General features: G+C 35.6%; 1 non-coding gene across 1 annotated transcript; it reads right to left on the bottom strand.

Annotated features, from left to right (window-relative positions):
• Positions 1-15,379: 15,379 nt before the first annotated feature.
• LOC141722722 (small nucleolar RNA R71) lies at positions 15,380-15,486 on the bottom strand. Its single transcript, XR_012575726.1, has one exon. It is a non-coding gene; the product is annotated as a small nucleolar RNA R71 (small nucleolar RNA).
• Between the last annotated feature and the right edge of the window lie 7,753 nt (positions 15,487-23,239).

Below are 23,239 nucleotides of genomic sequence, written 5' to 3' on the forward strand. Positions count from 1 at the left end.
TAAACAACACCTCTGGATAGCATTTGAGATACTTCGTCAAGAGAAGTTGTATGCCAAGTTTACTAAATATGAGTTTTGGTTGAAGGAAGTTCAATTTTTGGGGAATGTCATTGGAAATGAAGGAGTTAAAGTGGATCAAGCAAAGATTGAGGTAGTTATGAGTTGGGAGAGGCCAAAGACTCCTACGGAAGTGCGAAGTTTTCTAGGATTGGCAGGATACTACAGAAGGTTTGTCAAGGATTTTTCGAAAATTGCCACGCCATTGACCAAATTAACCAGAAAGAATCAAAAGTTTGAATGGAGTGCATAATGTGAGGATAGCTTTCAAGAGTTGAAGCAGAGATTGGTAACAGCTCCGGTGTTAGTGCTTCCAGATGACCAAGGAAGCTTTGTGATATTCAGCGACGCTTTACATAAGGGATTGGGTTGTGTGTTAATGCAACACAGTAAGGTGATCGCGTATGCGTCAAGACAGTTAAAACCGCATGAGTTGAGGTACCCGACGCATGACTTGGAACTAGCCGCCATAGTATTCGCACATAAGATTTGGAGACATTACCTCTACGGAGAGAAGTGTGAAATCTACATAGATCACAAGAGTTTAAAGTACATTTTCACTCAGAAGGAGCTCAATATGAGGCAAATGAGATGGTTGGAATTGATCAAGGACTACGATTGCTCGATAAATTACCATCCCGGAAAGGCAAATGTTGTGGCCGATGCACTAAGCAGAAAGGAGAGATTGAATATGATGGCAACACCAAAAGAATTGTCTGAAGAGATTAAGAAATTCGGATTAGAACTTTGTAAATATGGAATGGTTGAAGAAGTTTGTCGTGCAATGACTTTTCAGCCAACACTAGTGGAAAAGATAAAGAAATGTCAAGAAGAAGTAATGGAGAAAGAGAAGAATCAGTTATCTGGAGAGGAGATTAATACTCAAAGGGATGAGCAAGGGATACTAAGGTTTTCCTCAAGAATTTGGATTCCTCATGTACCTGAATTGAAGAATGAGATCCTACAAGAAGCCCACAATTCAAGATTTTCAATCCACCCGGGAAGCACCAAGATGTATCGGGACTTAAAGCAGAACTTTTGGTGGCCAAATATGAAGCGAGATATGGCAGAATGGGTTGCGAAGTGTTATACTTATCAAAAGGTGAAGGCAGAACATCAACGACCAAGCGGATTAATTCAGCCCCTAAAGATTCCAGAATGGAAATGGGAAAATATTGCTATGGATTTTATAGTGGGACTACCACGAACGAAATCCGGTCATGACGCTATATGGGTTATAGTTGATCATCTTACGAAGTCGGCGCATTTCCTTCCAATAAACAAGAAGTCGTCATTGGACAAATTGGTTCATCTGTATGTGCGCGAAATCGTACTAAGGTATGGAGTACCCGTATCAATAGTTTCAGACAGAGATCCCCGATTTAACTCGAGATTCTGGAAGTAATTTCAGGAATGTCTTGGCATGAAGTTGAATATGAGCACGACATACCATCCGCAGACTGATGGTCAGAGCGAAAGGACAATTCAAACAATCGAAGACATGTTGCGCAGTTGTGCAATCGATTTTACAGGAAGTTGGGATGACCACTTGCGTTGATTGTATTCTCTTACAACAATAGCTATCATTCCAGTATCGGCATGCCACCATACGAAGCTTTGTACGGGCGAAAATGTAGATCACCAACAAGTTGAGATGAAGTAGGAGAAGGAAGAATTCTCGGCTCGGAATTGGTACAACAGTTACATGACACAGTCAAGTTAATTCAGAAAAGGTTGCTTGCTGCTCAAGATAGACAGAGGAAGTATGCGGATCCAGCGCGTAAGGATGTTCGATACCAAGTTGGTGAAGCTGTTTTGCTGAAGGTGTCACCTAGAAAAGGGTTGTTTAGATTTGGAAAGAAAAGGAAGTTAGCACCTAGATATATAGGTCCTTTTGAAATTTTGAGTCAAGTGGGGGAGGTGGCCTACGAGTTGGCCTTACCACCTCAGTATCAGCATGTGCATAATGTGTTCCATGTGTCGTTGCTTAAGAAGTACAATCCTGACGCTAGCCATGTGATAGAATATGAATCGGTAGAAATTCAGGCAGACCTGTCATTTGTGGAGCAACCTGTCAAATTACTCGACTGGCAAGTAAAGAGTCTTAGGAATAAGTCGGTAAAGTTAGTGAAAGTACTTTGGAGGAACCCCAAGGTCGAAGAATCAACTTGGGAGTTAGAGTCTGATATGCGTTCCTGGTATCCTCATCTGTTCTCTTAGATTCTGGGGACAGAATCCCTTAAGGGGGAGAGGATGTTATGACCGACATTTTATGTAATATTATATGTGGATTTTGTGTGATATTAAAGCCGTAAGTGAATATACTTAATGGTTGTACCTTGTGTGAATGAAAAATTTCTGCATTTTAAATTTGCTTTATGTAGTATATGATTTTTCAAAGCGAGAGTTTATTTATTTCCCTTATTTTTAATTTATAAGGAATATTATAAACCTTGGAAAAATTTTCTTTTAAAAGTTATTTTATTCAAAAATTTCAAAAGTGATTTTATAAAATTTCTAAAAATCCAAGTTATTTTATGGTATAAATTTTATAATTTTTGAACTTGTATTTTATTTTATAAAAATAAATCTTTATAAATTTTATTGGTAATAATTATCAAATTACAGAAGAGACCTTGCACGCAAATCACCCTTCTATTCTCTCAAATGGCAAATAAGACTTTCCCAACCCCACTAACTCATTTGATTATTACCAAATTACTACATTAGCCTTGCATGCAAAATGGCCTAACGTTAGCTAAAGGACATTTTTGTAAGTTCTCACTTCCACTCATTATTTGTCAACCAAAAAGCATAAAACAAAAGTTTAAGTGGGAGAAGTCATTCCACTCATTCCACACTACAACACCCCACAAATTTTTCTCCTCCCCCCTCCCACCATTGCTCTCGGCCGAAGGCCTATTTTCCCACCCCCCTTCCATTTTTCAATTCATTCTTCCTCTTCCCAAGTGTAAATCTTCTACTTACATTCATCTTATATACTATCCAAGTGTTTTGTGACTTGGAAGTTGAAGTTCCATGGATGCATGTGTAGTTCTTATGTGATCTCCAAAGAGAAACTCTTGATTCTTGTGAATTCAAGAGCTCTCAATGAGATATATTATGTATATGTGCTAACTAAGTATTTTATGGAGATATCATGCTTTAAAATCCTTTGCATGCTATTGAAATTTCATTATATATTTATATTTAGCCATGCATGCTAGTTTTAAGACATTAAAATGATGACCAACCATGTTTTGCATGCTACTCTTTTCGAAATCATGTTGTTATGTTTAAAAATCTATAAATTCAAAATATGTGTGCTTAAAATAGATTGTTTCCATGATAAATTTCTTATTAATAGTTAAAAGAAGTTATATTTCATAATTATTAAGGATGAGTAATAGGTGCAAGTCGATTTTGCAAGCATTTAAAACTTTATGCCTATCCGAAATCTTGTTATGTGTTTTCCATGAGTTGCATGTCATATTTTTGGTTGCATGTTGTTAATTTTTGGGCATGGATGATCTCCCCTTCTGTTAAGACACTATTTTAGGACATTAAGACACTAGGTTTGCTTTGGAAAGAGTTGGGTGCTTGGTTTTTTTTAAGTTGGAGTTAAGGCGAAAAGGTATTAGTTGGTGTTTTCATTTTTTTCCAGATTTGATGCACTAGTTTATGGGGAAGTTTTGAATGAGCATTTGTTGTCCACTTTGAGGCCCAAGCCACCAGAAGTTAGTATTGGGAGTATATAAAAGGTTTTAGGAGTTGGTTGGAGGTTTGCATGTCGTTTGGTTAGGTGCACAAGTAGAAACACAAAATCTGTCCAGCAGGGGACAGTTTTGTTACAACTTAGAAATAGGGAGATTTGACCATGTCATGGGTAGGCCCTCATTAGGCCCTGTTGGGCCTTAGTTAGAGGGAGTGTCAGAGAAGTTTTTCCAGCCATAGTTCATAGGATATGAGTTAGAACCATGAGTCAAAAGTTAATTCAAGTCAGGGCGTTTTCTGCCCAGGAAAACAGGGGAACCTTGGACTTTAAGCTTAGGCCCAAGAAGGCCCAAGCTGGGCCCTTGAGCCACATCAAGTTTGGGAGATTCCCTAAGGTCAGGAGAGTCTTGTGTAAGAGTTTTGAAGGAAAACTTGTAGTTTAAGAGTGTCTAATGCACTCAAGAAATCATAGTTGTCATTCTGAAATTTGCACCAGTGAGCACTTTCACTTAACACATAGTTTTAGAATATTTAGGAGTGAGATCTAGGTTGACCACCATAGTTGTAAGATAGTATAAGGTCAGTAGAGGAAAAGGCCCAAGTGAGGGTCAATAGGTCTTGGATAGTTTAGTAAAGGCACATCGAGTTAGGAAGCCAAAATTAGAAGACTTTGTCTAGTTTAGCGACCAAGTGACTTAAGTTGTGAGTCGAGATCATCCAAGCCTAGTGTTGCATTATGGTGTATATGGTGTTATTTGGTATTAATATATGATATGTGAGTATATGTGGCTATGTGTGTGCAATTATATATATAAGGTGAATATAAATTAAGTGCATATAGGCCTAAGTGCCATCCGTGTTTAAATTCGGGTTGTAAATAGGTTAAGTTGGTGAGAATATATTATAATGAGGATTATTATTATTTATGTAGGATCTCGAGACGAGGAAAAACTTGCCATAAAGGTGGAGTGAAGCTTCCAGTTGCTCCTACCAGTCAGACCAGACCAGCCTTTTTCAAGGCAAGTGATTCAACCTATCTTCGTATTCACTGCAATTGTGTAACAAATAGTTCATATATATTGACACAACTATCCTGAGTCATTTTAATATATTTAAATCAACATATCTTATGTTCATCTTTGAATCATATAGAAATGCCATGAACCCTCGAGTACGTATTTCAAAGTAGTCTTATCATGATAGTATATTAAAGTAAGATGAATGCCATGATAAAATAAAGGGTAGTTATAACTTTTGGTTGATTCTCTTGATTACCATGCTGATGATTCCTAAGTATTGATATCTCATCCTGATACTTGAACCCCTATAGAACCTTACCTTGAACCCTGATAGTCAGATACTTATCAAAGTGATTCCTCATTGATTGATACCCCTCTTTCTTATCCTGAAGCTTGACAATTCTGATATATCCTGAGTTAATGATCATTTCTGCATACCTTAACACCCTTAGTATTCATGAAGCTTATCTTCTTGATGATCCAGCACTTGAACCTTGATGAGAAACCATTGCCTAAAGCCCAATTTGGCATTACCCTTTTATAATACCCAATAGCCTCACTAAATCCCCTTGTCCAATCTTTGATATATGAAAACCAATCAGTTACTTTAATAGAGTATAGTTTTGTGATCATGGCCCTGAGATTTAGTACCATATTTCCCGTGTTTCGAGTTGAACTATAATCCCTTGATAAAAATGTTTACTGTTAAAAGAGATTTTTGGTCATAAATCGGCATCAGTTTTTGAAATAAATAAAATGTGGATTTTCAGTCCCAAAGGGGGATAAATGTTTTCTTTGAATAGTGGATCTGGACTGAGACGCGAGTCCTTTCCACACTTATATTGTAGGCTTAAAAGTTGCCTAGGGATCCCATTAATGTTTTAGAACCCATCGAGGTTCGGGATTACTTCGTGGCTGATCACCGGCTGTAATTCGTAGCGTCATAAAATGATTTTAATTAAGATATGATTTTAAAATTGTTTTGATACAAGTAAAATAATGCCATCACACATAGTTTTATCTCTCATTATCATTGGTTATGTCTTTCCATTGTCATTCTTTAATGTATATCTCAATTTATGTTTTGTATCGTATTGTTTAGCACTTGTTGAGCATTTGGCTAACTCCTTGCTTTACCTTGATATTACAGCTAACAACTATGGTTAGATTCAAGCAGACTGCCCGTAAGACCTGTGATGCTGATGCTTATATTCGAGCTCAGGTAGAATAAGAGATAGTAGTTTTGTGTGAGGACTCGCTATTTAAAATCAGTTGTAATAGATGGTAGTGATGGGCTGTTCTAAACCCTAAACTGTAAGATCTTGGAGTTGGTTATGTTTACTTCTTTTTAAAATATTGTAATAGTTATATTTAATTTGCTGTTTAAGTTGGGGGCGTGACAACCGAGAAACCACCGCCACCGGTGATGAACTCTGGTGAACCGGTGGTGAGTTGTGATGTGAAAAACTGAACTCTAATACCATAAAATTTGATTTTTATGTTTGCATGCTTGGATCGTTGAAATTTCAAAAAGGGTTTTGGATTTTTAAAAGTTAAATTGATAAGTGTTTATTAGAAATAAGTGATGAATTGATTATGGGTTGATTTGTGATTGAAGGATTAAGAGAAATCTTTTGCATGTGTTGTTTTCTTGAAAAACCCGAATGGTTTTGAACTTTGGAGTGATTAATTTGATTTTTCTTGTTGAATAAAATAATTAGGGATTGTTGTTAGAAGGGTTAATGGATTAAAAAGAGTGAAATTGTTGTTGCATGCTAAGTTTTGGTCCGAGTTTTGTACTAATAAAAAGGGAGTTAAAATTTTGTAACTTGATTCTTGGTTAATTAGCTAGTCTCGAGATTTGCATAAGAAGAATTAGTGATGCATGTTAAAGTATAGCCTTGCATGTAAATGTCAAGTTAAAAATAAGCTAAAAAGGATGAGTGTTTGAATAATCTCAAGTTGTTAAGCAAATCTAATGCTTGCATGTCAATGTTCGACCCTTGAATTGTGTTTTGTGGATATAGCCGAATGGAATATAGGAATAAAAGGAATTGATTTGATGCTAAGTCAATGCATAAGTAATTTTAGAGATTATGTGATTTATATGATTGTTTGGGTTCGAATTTTGATGTTAAAAGAAAAAAAATGATTATTTTTTTAAAGATTTTTGATTATGTTATATGTTTATGTGAGCTAAGGTGGAGATTGATTGATTTTGAAAACCATAAGTGATAGTTATGGTCACAAAGATTTAATTGTAAATAAATTATGTACTCGTAAGAATTATATTAGTGTGATTTGAGAAAATAAGGATAAGCAAGTACGCTTTGATTGTTAAGTATATAGAAAGATATAAAAGTTACGAGAAAGGGATATGCTATATGCTATGTGCTATGTGCTTATGTGTATAAGCTATAATCGTATACTCGAGTCAAGGATATAATCGAGTTATCGTATTGAGTGATCGTTCCGAGAACGAGAGTTGAGAATCTGATTAAGGTTTTGGTTTTGTATTGTAGATTCGGAGCGTGAGGGCATTCAGGCTAGGAAAGGAAAGGATATACTAGGTGGCAGTAGTTCAACCTTTAGGAAAGCAAATTCAGGCAAGTAACTTTGATTACTTATGTAAATGGTTATAAAGAGAATGTTGTTCATACCATGTAGAGTATTGAACTGTTTAATTATGAAACCTTGATATTGATTTGAGATACCTTGCCTTTGTTCTTGATAAACTGTTATTGATAAGCTTAATGATTCAACCCTTTGATAATATGTTCTTTCTGATCAAGTTATTTATTAAGCCATGGATTATATTGAACCCTCTGATTTTAATGATACCCTGTTCTCCTGATCACCCTATTGATCCCTAAACAGATGTTGATCCTTCTAACTTAAGTGCCTTGTTATCCTTGATACAAATTCCTTATGAATTGTTCCTTGTTTATCTTTGAATCACTCCCTGAACTTTGTTTCCTTAAAATCTGAATTAAGAATGAGTTTCGACTTGAAAGAGTCTGAATGATTTCAAATGCTTGGTAATGATAAAATGAATTTTAAAAAACCTATTTATTTTTCCAACTCAAGGTTTTCCAAATGAATTCCTGATGGATTGGATTGGGACGTAAGAGGCTAGTGGGACTAGTCCAGTCATGGTAAGAGGCTAGCGAGGCTAGTCCAACTTAAGGCTGAAATTATACCGAATGGTACCTTAAAGACCAGATGGAGGTCGGTACGGGCTGATCACCCGTATTAATATGAAATGGAAAGATAAAGTGATCCAATCAAGGGTTCTAAATGATTATTTAAAAAGGGGAACTGAAACTTTCTGTTCAGTAAATTGATTTTTGAAAATGAAAAGGGTTTATATTGTTTGGAAAGAGTTGATTATGTTAATGTGAAGCTTAAAGCTCGAGAACCCTGATTCTTAAATCTGTTGATCATATGATTGATTCCATATATTGAAATACTGTTGTTTTCCTTTATTGAAAGATCTATTCTGATCCTTTATTGATTTGTGATGAATGTCGGCTTTCGACTTACGTTGAGCCTTATTCCTTAAAAGCTCCATATTGTTCCTTCAAAAACCTTTCCTTAACCCAAAAGCTGGAAATCTGCCACCTAGATCAAATAAAGTAGAATGCCCTGAGTTTGGTAAAGTATATTGAGAATTGATATTGTAGAACTGCTATATAGTTGCTTGCTGAGTTTTATACTCATATGTTTTATTTTAATCTAACCATGGCAGTTAAGCAAGAAGATGGTCAGGCTTAGGCGCACTGCTCGTAAGAGCGTACCTGGTGGTCCCTACCGTGTTGAGGGCTTTCGGTTGCCAGAGCAGGTAGTGGTATTTTTGAGTGAGCACGTGCCTAGAAGGAAAAGTTTAAAGATACAATGGGTTATATGTCGGTTCCCAGCCGGAATTTTGTAACTTGATTCTTGGTTAAGCCATGGATTATATTGAACCCTCTGATTTTAATGATACCCTGTTCTCCTGATCACCCTATTGATCCCTAAACAGATGTTGATCCTTCTAACTTAAGTGCCTTGTTATCCTTGATACAAATTCCTTATGAATTGTTCCTTGTTTATCTTTGAATCACTCCCTGAACTTTGTTTCCTTAAAATCTGAATTAAGAATGAGTTTCGACTTGAAAGAGTCTTAATGATTTCAAATGCTTGGTAATGATAAAATGAATTTTAGAAAACCTATTTGTTTTTCCAACTCAAGGTTTTCCAAATGAATTCCTGATGGATTGGGACGTAAGAGGCTAGTGGGACTAGTCCAGTCATGGTAAGAGGCTAGCGGGGCTAGTCCAACTTAAGGCTGAAATTATGCCGATTGATACCTTAAAGACCGGATGGAGGTCGGTACGGGCTGATCATCCGTATTAATATGAAATAGAAAGATAAAGTGATCCAATCAAGGGTTCTAAATGATTATTTAAAAGGGGAACTGAAACTTTCTGTTCAGTAAATTGATTTTTGAAAATGAAAAGGGTTTATATTGCTTTGGAAAGAGTTGATTATGTTAATGGGAAGCTTAAAGCTCGAGAATCCTGATTCTTAAATCTGTTGATCATATGATTGATTCCATATATTGAAATACTGTTGCTTTCCTCTATTGAAAGATCTATTCTGATCCTTTATTGATTTGTGATGAATGTCGACTTTCGACTTACATTGAGCCTTGTTCCTTAAAAGCTCCATATTGTTCCTTCAAAAACCTTTCCTTAACCCAAAAGCTGGAAATCTGCCACCTAGATCAAATAAAGTAGAATGCCCTGAGTTTGGTAAAGCATATTGAGAATTGATATTGTAGAACTGCTATATAGTTGCTTGCTGAGTTTTATACTCATATGTTTTGTTTTAATCTAACCATGGCAGTTAAGCAAGAAGATGGCCAGGCTTAGGCGCACTGCTCGTAAGAGCGTACCTGGTGGTCCCTACCGTGTTGAGGGCTTCCGGTTGCCAGAGCAGGTAATGGTATTTTTGAGTGAGCACGCGCCTAGAAGGAAAAGTTTAAAGATACAATGGGTTATCTGTCGGTTCCCAGCCGGAATCGATATTGTTTATTTAATAATATTTTGGGTTTGTAAGTTATATTGTATGATTGGTAGTTGTAATCTTGTCTCATACTTTATCCTATTAATCTTGTTAGTAGTTAATCGGGGTTTATGCATATTTAATTATTAGACTAGAGGTGTGTGAGTCCTCATTTCCTAACCCCGAGATTGAGGGCGTCACAGTTATCCTTGACCAGGTAATAATAAAAGTAGACATTGGGTATATTATGAATTGTATGAGAAATATGAATGATCTAGATGAGATTTAGCCCTCATTTATTAAAGGAGTGATATTATTGGCCTCTTGATTGAGTAAGACTATAAAATGCATGGCTGTGCTCAAATAATGATTTATTTAATAGTTTACTCATTGATCAAGAAAAGAAGGATTAAATGTTAAAAGAGGATGACACAATGCATGCCTCAAGTTTGATCTATAATATAAGGCTAAAGGGATTATATTACATTTTACATTATTCACGAAAGGTTTAATTAAATCACCAATTATTATTATTACTTGGGGAGCAATGATGTATTACTAGATGTCACTCATTATTTATAATTTTATTATTAGAAAATAAAATTATTGCCAACATAATATTAACCTAAAGGGTCACACACAAAGAATGTTTAAAATGGAGTGTTATTTAATTATGAATTTAAATATTTTATTGTTAATTCGAATTTAATTATATAATTAATTGAGACTTGATTAATTGTTTATATATTAGAATTCAAATTTAATAATAATATAAACTAAAATCAGAATGGGTCCTTTTAGAAGCCTATTAAGATTAGAGTTAGGCCCAAATCCTCTCTCCCTATATATACATTAAGATGTATATTTTTAAGGTTTAGTTGACACATCACATTTTTGAGAAAACCCTAGCAGCTCTACATCTTAGAGAGGTTACAGAGAGAGAAAAGAGGCAACCAAATCGGCTAGTACCGGCTCCGGTGATCGCTGGACGATCGGGCATTCGTGTGGATACCTTGGAAAGCAGATCTTCGAAAGGAGGGCTGCTGTGTTGGTTCATCAAGATCTGTACATTCATCACAATCAAAAGGAAAGCTTTATTAAGGTAAACATCTAATCTTCGAATTAAATGTTTTGTTTCGCAAGGATCCTGCGTGGGGTTTCATTTTTCATATTTATTTTTGTTTTTTCTGCTGCGTTTGTGCCACGATTCCCAACAGTGATGATCAGAGAAACCGTTGTTGTATCTATATTCTATTTTAGGTTGTTTATCTTTCTTTTACTTTAAATTTTTTGCGTTGTTATTATTGTTATTACTGTGATTGTTATTCTTGTTGCTGGTATTGTTAATCTAGACATTCATTATAGACGGACCCCAGGAAAATAAAGATATGGGTATTTTAACTTGGCAGCATTCTCCTGACACATATGTATAAAAATGTTTGTTATATGTTGTTACATATTGAATTCTCAATGATCAGAAGAAGCTCAGGATCTGGCTGTTCAGGTGTCATCAGGATCTGATGTACCGTCATGATTTGGCATGTCATCAGTATTTGAATATCATCAGTATTCGAAGAAAGTCAACATTAGAGAATTTGTTATATTCCTTATAATGTGGAGCATATATCTGTTACGTCTGAGTTATAGGACTTTATCTGTTTAGTTTAAGATATGTATCAGTTTCAGTTAGTTTTTGATAATGCATATCTTAGATTAATTTGTTGTAGCTGTGTAGTATATAAACACAGTTTAGGTCATCACTTAGTGATTACACTCGAGGATCATTCGACCTAGCAGCTCTCAAGAACATCAGTATTTCTTGAGAGGATTTTGTAACAGTTTTTATCAGAAATATAAAAAGCTGTTATATTTTATTACTTGTTCGAAACATTTATACAATTGTATCCAACCCCCCTTAAACAATTATATCTTTACTGGGCAACAATTGGTATCAGAGCGCACTGATAAATTTACAATCAGAAACGATCTAAACATGTCTCTAAACAAGTATGAAAGTATTAAAATTCCCATTCTGAAAAAGACTGAATATCCAACATGGAAGGTGAAGATGCTCATGTACCTGGAAGCTAAATATCCAGATTATCTAGACGTAATCAATGATGGACCCTTCATGCCAACAAAACTGGTGCCTGCAACTCCTACGGTTGCTGAACATTATCAACTGAAGGAGAAGATAGAATGGACACCGGAAGAGAAAGTAGTTTTGCTGAAAGATGCAAAGGTAAGAAACATATTGCATAACAGTCTTGATTCTGTGATGTTAAACAGTGTTATAGCCTACAAGACTGCCAAAGAGATCTGGGATGCTCTTGAAACTCAATGTCAAGGAACCATGGCCATCAAGAAGAACATAAGGGTTATTCTGATTCAAGAATATGAACACTTTAAGGCCAAGCCTGATGAAAGTCTCACTGACATATATGACAGATTTCTGACCCTGCTAAATAATATGTCTTTGGTGGGAAAGGTGTATGATCGAGAGGATTCAAACACTAAGTTTCTGAGAGCCTTGAGTGAAGAATGGGAGACTCAGACTTTAATCATACGGCATCAGTATGATCTTGAAGTAATTACTCTGGATGAAGTCTATGGCATGCTGAAAACTCATGATTTGGAAGTTCAGCAAAGGAGAGAGAGGAAAGGCAACGAAGGGAAATCTGTTGCTTTGAAAGTGAATGATAAGGCTTCAAGAGAAAAGTCTGCTGGAGCTACAAGAAAGAAGAATAGTTTTCCAGAATGAGATACTGATGATTCATCATCAAATCCTGATGATGATATTGATTTTGAAACTGATGAGAACATGACAGATTATGATGCAATGCAAATGGCCGCATTGCTGGTTAGGGGCTTGAGGAGGATGCAATTCAGGAAGTCAAAGAACAACAGAAGCTTCAGGAAAAAGTTTACTGGAAGTGAAAGGAAGTCAACTGGGAGAAAAGATAGAAAGGACTCTAGAGCCGGAAAGGTAGACATGACAAAGATCATATGCTACAACTGTGATAAACCTGGTCACTTTGCCACAGAGTGCAAGAAAACAAAACATGACAAAGGGAAGAGCAAAGCCCTGATCATATCAAGTAAGAATTGGGTGGACTCCTCTGATTCTGAAGATGAAGACACATGCTAGCACTGATGACCAGTCTTGATGATCCTGGTGCTTCTGAGCCTAAGGTACAAACTCCTTTCTTCTCTTTTGATACTGAAAACATATCTGAATTGAAATCTATTCTTAAATCTTTGCATGGTAATTTTAAGAATAAGACTCTAGAAAATGATAGACCTATAACTGAAATTGAGATCCTGAAGTTTAAGAATGAATAGTTAGAGTCTGACTTAATAAATCAGATAGAATTGAAGAAATAATGCGAGAGAGCTAAACATTCAGTTAAGATTCTTGAGGCTAGATACATGATAAGAGGCATTTTATATCACTTAGAACGTCTTATAATGGCTTGAATAGATGTCTTGAAATCAAGTATTTTGTGTATTTGATGCGTTTTTCTAGTGTTTGTGCATTTCAGGGTATTAATTGCATTTCTGGAGAGATTTCATCAAGAATAAGCCTTGGCATGTGCTTGGCATTGCAAGTAGAAAGATAGGAGCAGAATGCAGCAAAGATTTGGAGCAGAAACAGAGCATTTTCCAGAAGGGGTCTGAGCGCCCGCTCAGCTCTGCTGAGCGACCGCTCAGGAAGCTGAGCGCCCGCTCAGGAATGCTGAGCGGCCGCTCAGGGACGGAATTTTAGAATAATTATTTTGGACTCCTGGTTCTGTTTAACTTCCAACTTCTGAGTTAGCTGGGTTTTATGGGACTCCTATATAAGTAGTTTTCAGAGACGTTTCACATAGGTTGGATCGTAGTATTAATCAAGGAGCGAGGAGATAAGGAAGAAGACCGTTTTAGCACACCGCAACGAAGAGGAAGCATATTTTCTTGTGATTCTTTATTTCGTTGTAACGTTGGATGCTAGTTTTCTTTACTTTGAACCCATTTACTCTTGTGACGTACTCTGGTTTAATATAAGTAGTTTTAGTTATTATTCTCGTGTGTTATTATCATGTTTTCATATGAACCCATGATGACGATGAGTTCTATCATGGGCTAATCGTGATCATGGGGTCGTAACGGATTTACTATGGAATTCTTTAGTTAGTTGTTTAATACCTTAGTGTGTGATGATTGTATGATATCTAGTATTGGTTGCGCTTATTCGTCTTATGTGCATCACGAACATATAAGATAGGGTGTTAATCTCTTGTGAAGCGACGATGGATCTTGTGATTTAGAACTTGCCATGCTAGCATAGGTTCATGTATGTGTATGCATGATTAGTGGGTAACTCTAACCGTTTTACTTGCCCGGTGTAATCAAAAGGAATAACTTGTGCTTAAATCGTTATGTTGTCAATTCCTGTAGACATATAGGGACTCAGCATAATTGATGCCTATTCAACTTCTATCTTAATTGTGGATGCTTGGTAGAATGGTATTAGTACAATGAAAGTTGGCTTTTATCAGTTTCATTTTGTTCGATTAATAACATCACTGTTGCATGCTATGGGTAATAACAATGACTATTGAAAGAAGTAGTAATGAAGTTGTGATCTCATGTGTGTTTTAATATTGTTAATTCAAGTGTTAATTAAGTGTTTAATTCTCGTAGTTAATTATAGTTAATAATTAGTTAATCAAATCTAAGTGTTATTGTCTTAATATTGAGAAGTAATCATACATTGGTGAGTGAGTGTTAGTTGAACATAATTAGTCTGAGTCTCTGTGGGAACGAACTAGAAATTATTCTATATTACTTACGAACGCGTATACTTGCGTGTATTATTAGCGCGTGTTTTCGCCCTTAACAAGTTTTTGGCGCCGCTGCCGGGGACTCGGCGTATTTGTTTAGTTTATGTACTTACCATCAGTGGTCATTAGGACTCAGCGATTAAGACATGTTACTTATTGTTTCCGATTGTGTTTCAGGTACTTTAGCGAGCGTTTTTGCAAACACGTTCTTGTACTCGCAAGAGGACTTTAGATATGGCTGAGGAGACAGACGAAGTTCTTGATATTCCGAAGAAGATAGATTTTGAAGATTCGAATTCAGGAAGTGAGCAGAAAGAGCCTGTAATCATGGGTGATCGTATAGTTCCGGCAGATCCAGCTCTTATGGACTTTTCTCGGCCTAAAATTGATGACATTCAACCTAGCATCATGCACCCGGCTATTGAGGCCAATAACTTTGAAATCAAGCCGGGCACTATTCAGATGGTGCAGAATTCCGTTTCTTTCGGAGGTGCTGTGACTGAAGACCCCAACATGCACATAAGGAATTTTGTCGAGATCTATAGTACTTTCGAATATAATGGTGTGAGTGATGAGGCTATCAAGCTGAGGCTTTTCCCATTCTCACTAAGGGATAAAGCTAAGGACTGGTTACATTCTGAACCAGCTGAGTCTATCACTACTTGGCAAGAACTTGTGTAAAAGTTTCTGGTGAAGTTTTATTCAATGGCGAAGACTGCGGCTATGAGGAGTGCTCTTACTCAGTTTGCGCAGCAGCCTACAGAATCCATGTGCGAAGCTTGGGAGTGCTACAAGGAGATGTTGAGAAAGTGTTCACATCATGGAATGCCTGATTGGATGGTGATCACTGGTTTCTTTAATGGTTTGGGGGCCCAATCTTGGCCCATGCTCGATGCAGCAGCTGGAGGCGCCTTGTGGGCCAATAGCTATACTGAGGCTTATAATCTTATTGAGGCTATGGCTGCAAATGAGCATCAAAACCCAACTCAAAGGATGATGCCTGGGAAGGTAGCAGGTATTCTGGAAGTTGATGCAGCTACAGCTATTGCAGCGCAGCTTCAAGCGCTGTCTATGAAGGTCGATTCTCTAGCCACCTATGGAGTCAATCAGATAGCTATGGTCTGTGAGGTTTGTGCAGACTCTCATGCTACGGATCAGTGTTCTCTTGTTAATGAATCTGTTCAGTATGTGAACAATTATCAGCGACCGCAGCAGCCTGTGCCAGCTACTTATCATCCTAACAACAGAAATCATCCAAATTTCAGCTGGAGTAATAATCAGAATGCTATTCAGCAACCATATCAGCAAGGCGTAAGTAAAAAGTTCAATCCACCTGGATTCCAGCAACCACAGCATTATGCTCAAAGGCAATCATATCCTCAATAAGGAGGTGCAGCTCCACCCTCTAGTGCTGATTTTGAGGAACTTAAACTGTTGTGCAAAAGTCAGGAGGTTTCTATCAAGACCTTGGAAAATCAAATCGGTCAAATAGCCAATGCAGTGCTCAATCATCAACCTGGCATACTTCCCAGTGATATTGAAGTGCCATGCAGGAAGGAAGCTAAAGAGCAAGTCAAGGCTATCACCTTAAGGTCTGGAAAAGTTGCTGATGCTGAAAAAGTAAAAGACGGAGAAGCTGAAGTTGGTGATGAAGAAGCTAAGCAACGGGAGAAAGTGGTGGAACCAAGGAAGACTACTGTGGAACACACTCTGCCTAAGGGTAATACAGGGGCGAAACAGCTCTATCCTCCACCACCTTTCCTTAAGAGATTGCAACAACAAAAGCTGGATAAGCAGTTTGGTAAGTTTCTGGAGGTGTTCAAGAAACTTCACATTAATATACCTTTCGCTAAGGCTCTGGAGCAAATGCCTAGTTATGCGAAATTTATGAAGAGTATTCTTTCAAGGAACGTGAAACTGGACGACCTTGAGACCGTTGCTTTAACGGAAGAATACAGTATTATGCTGCAACAAAAGTTACCTCCAAAGCTTAAAGATCCAGGTAGCTTCACCTTTCCTTGCACCATTTGTAACACCCCCAAATCCGGGGTCGGGGATTCGGGTTGTCACGAGTTCCATTTTCCTTATCAATACTTAATCTTAACAGTCAACCAACTACTGCATACTGTGACCCCACAATATACACACACACCACAAGTTATAGTCTCAGAGATGAATACCAAAAATAACACAAGTCATTTTATTCCACAATTATAAACCATTTCACCTTAAAAAGGGTTTCTGAATAATTTACATATTCCTTGCCATTATTACAATTCATAAATATACATAAGTCTGGTACATCAAAAGTTGAAAGCCTAGCCTATTGGTAGATCCTACCTCAGCTACAACGACATCAACACCTACAGGAAACTACGAAACGTTTCCTATCCGCTCGCGAATTGGGAGCTTGATCATGTTCATCTTGTCTATCTGTTGTTGTGTGATGAAAGAAGAAAGCAAGGGTGAGCAACAAGCCCACCAAAATAATATGTATAATAATTAACAATATATGAGCATTCTCATAGTACTCATGAAAGTCTTGGTCAAGAAGAAATGAACCAAGTTGATATCTTAACGCGACAAGTCACAAAATATTCAGTATATATATACATATATACTACTCAAAATATTTGAAATCCTCTGACATGTATAATATACACAGAGTTCCAGTTTATAACTGTAAAAAAATATCGTTACAAGGTGATCTCATATATCTAACCTTGTCTCAACGTTTTTCTGAAAACCTTTGTCATGCATAAGATAATCATTAACCAGATATAAGTTGAAAAGATGAAGTTACAAGATACTCCAATATACTTATATCTTTTCCGAATACTACTTGAACAACCACCGTTCAAGGTATAACCAGTTCAAAAGTTCATCACATAGATGAGACTATAAGATAAGATTTGAATAGATTCAATCTTTGAAATATCATTCAAAAGAAATGAAGTTACGAGATACTTCATTAAGTCCCGATATATATATATACACCTATATATATATATCTCATACTTTCCTTGGAAACCTCTGTTATGAAAAATATAAACAGAGTTATGATATCCAATGAATTTGGAAAGAAGAAAACCTTGGCATAAACCTGATATCTTGCTGATCAGGCAAAGATACCAATAAGTAACCTTTTCTACTAGTAGATGGACGAATTCCCCACTGGTCATCACCCTGGCCGCAATAGGACCTTATACTGGACTGCCACTCAGCCACTTACGCATTTGATGGACTCCCACTGAGCCACTTACACTTTCATGGACGCCCGCTGAGCCCATGTTGCTTATGCCGACTCAAATAGATGAACTTACTTCCCGAACGATGGGCAAGTAATGAAGATGTTTTCTCAAAACAACAACCTCGATGCGAATGTAAAATATACCTCTGAGCCGGATCCCTCAGGTTTTGAGCGAGTATTTAAATCCCCTTCGAAAGGAAGATCTTAAATATAAAAATGAGTTTTGGGATCCCCTCTAACTTTTAAAAATCATTTTGAAGACTCGAAAACATTTTTTTAAGAATGTTTGGAGTAATGCTGATTTAATGAAATAAATCAGTCCCCATATATTAGAAAATATCTGAATATTATTATTTAAATAATATTCTCAAAAGGATAATCCTTATAAAAATAATTGAAGTAGAAGTTTTTAAACTTATACTTGAAATGAATAATAAATAACCAAAGATATACGATCTTTATTTGAATAATCGAAAATAAGTTTGATTATCGAAACAGTATTCTTTAATAAAATAAAGAATATTATTTAATAAAATAAGCGAAGTCATAAGTCCTCGAATGAATATTCAAAATAATATTCATTAAATAAAATAAGCGGAGTCATAAGTCCTCAAATGAATATTCAAAATAATATTCATTAAATAAAATAATCGGAGTCATAAGTCCTCGAATGAATATTCAAAATAATATTCATTAAATAAAATAAGCGGAGTCATAAGTCCTCGAATGAATATTCAAAATAATATTCATTAAGTAAAATAAAGTTATCGAATAAACCTTATTCGAATAATAGTTTTGAAAACTATTCATATATATATATAAATATATATATATATATATATATTATACTCGGGAACATTGACTCCCGGTTTAGAAAAATGTTCACCTTTGGGTCCCCTATACTAAGGGTATACGCAACTACTGCTTATCTCTAGCATAGGTATTATGCAACTTATAAGCAATTGAATCAACAATTAGATATCAAGATTACGAAACAGACATACATATATACCATATCAGCATGCTCCAATATATCGCAAAATTTTCTAATAACAATCATGACCTTATCACAAGATAATGCATATACATATATTTACATCACAACAAAAGTTTAACGGGTAGAAAACTTGCCTGAGTGTTCCCGGATAAACTTAAGCTTAGAGTGGGTCTGATAACCTATGAACAACAACATAAGTCGGAATTAAACCCCGGTCGCTTAAGAAACTAGACTTTAACCAATTGAACCCTAACGTTCGCTTATGGTCACTTCTACGCTTAACGGATCACATAAGTCATTCGAGTACCCTCGGCTCCACCATTTTTAATAAATTAACCATTAAGAATTTTAAGGCAATTCTTTTGCGAGTACCCTACCAACTGCCTAATACACTTTACATAATTGTTTCATACTCCAATTAGTCATTTAAGAGCCTTAACCAAGGTTTTAAAGTAAGACGAGGGGTAATGGTTCGTTCGCGAAATGCCGTTACTTAAAACGGTCGTTTCTCTTAAACCGTACATCGGATTCAAGCGAACCACATATCAAAACGAAGCTCGTAACATGAAATATCTAAAAATGGCAATGGTCAGAATCTAACAGTGAGTTCACGGGTCCTGAAGTTAAGAACAAAACAGTATAAGGTAAATTGGGCATTACGACAGCTATGTTTACGCGATTTCCCAAATTTTACCATTCCAAATCATATCAATCCAACTACCGATCAACAACAATTCAAGATACACATCAATGCTACTGATTTCAGTCATAATAAGCCCAAGAATCTCAATTTAATCCAATATCATACTATCTTCAAATTCAACCAAACTACTAAATCAAACAAGGTTCAATTCATGCTTAAACATTTAAACTACTACTCCTCCATTAACAATCATCAACACCTCAATTAAAATCCAATCACTACAAACCCAACCAAACTTTAAACACACAAGCATCATGCTTCTCATGAACTATATTAATCAAAACCACTCCTAAATATTCAAAGTAAAACTAGGGTTTGAAGTTTTATACCTTCCTTGAAGCTTTTAATCCATGAAAGATCCTTGTGAAAGAGATATGTCCTAAGTCCAATCACGTATGAGAATTTAGGAATAATTTTTATGTAATCTGTTTTGATTTCATTGATATTAATAAAAGACTTGTTTTGTTTTTATTACGGGCTCTATCTATTTAAGTGTTTAAATAAGATATACCATAGTTTAGAGTAAAACTTTTTATGGATTATGATGAGATCATAATAATGAGACCTAAAAGATGATAACTCTAAACTTAAATAGTTCCTGGTCATAGGATTACTAACTGGTAATTAATAATCCGCAAAGATTGGTACATACTATGCTTGCTCCCTTCAGGAGGATGTCTGTTCTCATAGGCATTTGTGTGGTGACACTATAGCTAGTATGTAGGTGCTTATTAGGGAATAAGTTCACTGAACATGACTCGATAAGTTGAAAAACTAATGGAGATTACTCACGTGTCAATAGGTATTCGCTGATTGATAGTTGTACAAGTGTCCTTAGACTTGAGATCGTTAAAGGTATCTAATATATAATTAACTGTGCTTTGGTTCAGTCCTTAGTCTCAAGGACATCCATTAGGTCTATTATGGGCATAGGGATTTGTGTATAGAGATAGTTAACGTCAATAGAGGATCTACCCCTTCCAGTATAGGAAGAGAATATCCTATGTTATTCTTAGTATTCGAGTTCTGGAATCTCTGGCCAGAGTGTATGAAATTAGAAAGGAGTTTCTAATTTGCATTAATATGAACTTTGCATTATGAATAAGAAATCATATGATTAAATTTGATAGGCTTGACACGAGATCCATGCCTTGTATTTATTCGGGATATTATAAGGGTAGAAGGAATTTATTGTACGGTAACAGTCACTGACAGGTTCTTGATATTCTAAGCAGTGAATTCATATTATCCGGATAGTCGCGATATGTTGAGAAGCATCACTCACGATGTAGAATAAATATAATTAATCAGTTAATTATATTTAGTGAATTTTAGTATTCATGTAAATAATTAATAAAAGTTTATTATTATTTATTTCTACTACCGGCATAATATTGAACCTACAGGGTCACACCATAAAAGAATATTTTCTTTGATGAAATAATGAGATAGAGAATTATTTTCTAAATAGTTAAGAAAAAAAATAATGATTAAAATATTTTTAATTATTATTAAAGCATTTTATGAAGATAAAATGTGGGGGTTAATATATATAAAGATATATTATAAAACCCTAGGAAAGCCCTATAAATAGAATGAGATGGATGGCTCATTCATTTTACACACAATTTTGGTTTTATGAAAACCCTAGCCTCCATCTTCTTCCTCTCTCTCTCTCTCTCTCTCTCTCTCTCCCAAAAACTCCATTTTATAAAAGCTCGGTTTTATAAAAGGTTCATCGAAGAGGATCGTTCTTGGTGGATACTGGTAGAGTGCTTCACACACTGAGGAGCAACTGCTAGCACTCCAAATTTTATAAAGCTTTGATTCACGAGGTATGATTTCGATTCCTCAGTTTTTCCTTTTTATACGTTTTTTTATATGTGCGGTATATGGTTTTTACGGAATAAATATTATTTCACGCTTCCGCTCATCTGTAAATTCCTTCATTGGCATCAGAGCTTGGTTCTGCATATAGAGATTCATATAAAAAAATTTAGATTTTTTTTATGCATGTATGGATTTATTATGATTATTGCAAGTTTATTTGTATTTAATTATGAATTAATTCGAAATAATTTTTGCATGAGATTTTGACTACTGATCTGGGTTCTACAAGTGTTGTAGATCATATAGGTATTTTTTCATAATTTTGTGATGTGTAGATTATTTGTTATAAATTTTTTAAAATTGTTTTAATTAAAATTCATGGAATAATTATGCATGTGAATAATTATGATTAAAATTTGCACAAGGACCCATGGCTGATCTGGTAATTTTATGCTACTACCTGATTTAAGAAATCATATTAATTTGATTTTTATTAATTTATTAATTAAATGTTAATTAATTTATTAATAATAAAATTAAAATAATAATAATATTAATAAAGAGTTATTAATAAGGGAGTAAAGGGAAAGGGGGTTACATCTCCTTTTTGTAACAGCAGTTAGTAAATGGAAGGGGGCAACGACAGGAAGAAGGAACAACACAAAAAAAAAACCGGTTGCTGCTGCAACGGTCGGGCGCGTGAGGCGCACGCGCGGGGGCTGTTGCGCATTTTCGGGATGCGTTACACCCTTTAATGGTTTAAAAGGGCTGTAACGCATTACCAGAATGCGTGACAGGGTTTGTAACGCAATCCTGTAATGCGTTACAGCCCATCTGTCTTTTTAAAATTTGATTTTTGGGAGTTTCGTAACTCCGTTTTAGGCGTGCAATATATCGTTGGATTTGTTTTTCCGAGACGGATCTAATGGAGTGGTCAAATATTTTTTATATAAAAGTTTTGAACTGTTTATATTCCCGAAAGTATTTTAAAGCATGTTTTAATTGTTTTAATTGCTTTTAAATGCTATAATAAATCCATACATCATTATATCAATGTGTGACATGATATTACTTGCATGCTTACTTGTTTATTTATTTTTATATATGAGATATATGCCTGTGTTTACCATGCGATGATAGATTTAGGTGAACTTAAATCAATATAAGGCGTGCTCTAGAAAATCTAGAATAGGAATCGTTTCTTGCCTTGACAATAATATTATGAATACAATCATGAGATTCTTGTGTTTATGAAACACGTAATTAAATATGAATTTTCAATTTTGGGAGAAAGGATGATTCTGTCAACAACAGATTTCTATCTGTAAGAAAGGGTTATTAAGTGACGCCTCTTGACAATGCTCCACCCGATCTGGGAATCATCTGATTATCGATTATTGATTTGAAATATTTAATTTAAAAGGAAGAATCTCTTTATAATATGATTATAATTGTAACGTAATATAATCCCTCTAAAATTAAATAATATCAAGTAGTAATTGGCCAATGACACAACGGGCTTGTGTCGGTCATAGCCTTCCAACATGATAGAAAGTGGTTCTTATTTTTAAATCATTGTCATTTCGTGCTACAGCCGAGGGCTTTGATTTCGAAATAAGAAATACTTGTCTGTTACATAGAGATGTGTACATTGAATTAGAATCTAAAGGTCGTTACGTGCTACAGCCGTGGGCCGTTGGAGACTGATTCAATTGTACGAAATGTTGGGTTAGACTTGACTTGGAATATTGAGTTTGTCGTGCTACAGCCGTGACTCAATTATTCAAGAGGCTAAAATTA

Source organism: Apium graveolens, chromosome 4 (assembly GCF_009905375.1).
Source record: "Apium graveolens cultivar Ventura chromosome 4, ASM990537v1, whole genome shotgun sequence".
NCBI classification, from domain to species: Eukaryota; Viridiplantae; Streptophyta; class Magnoliopsida; order Apiales; family Apiaceae; genus Apium; species Apium graveolens.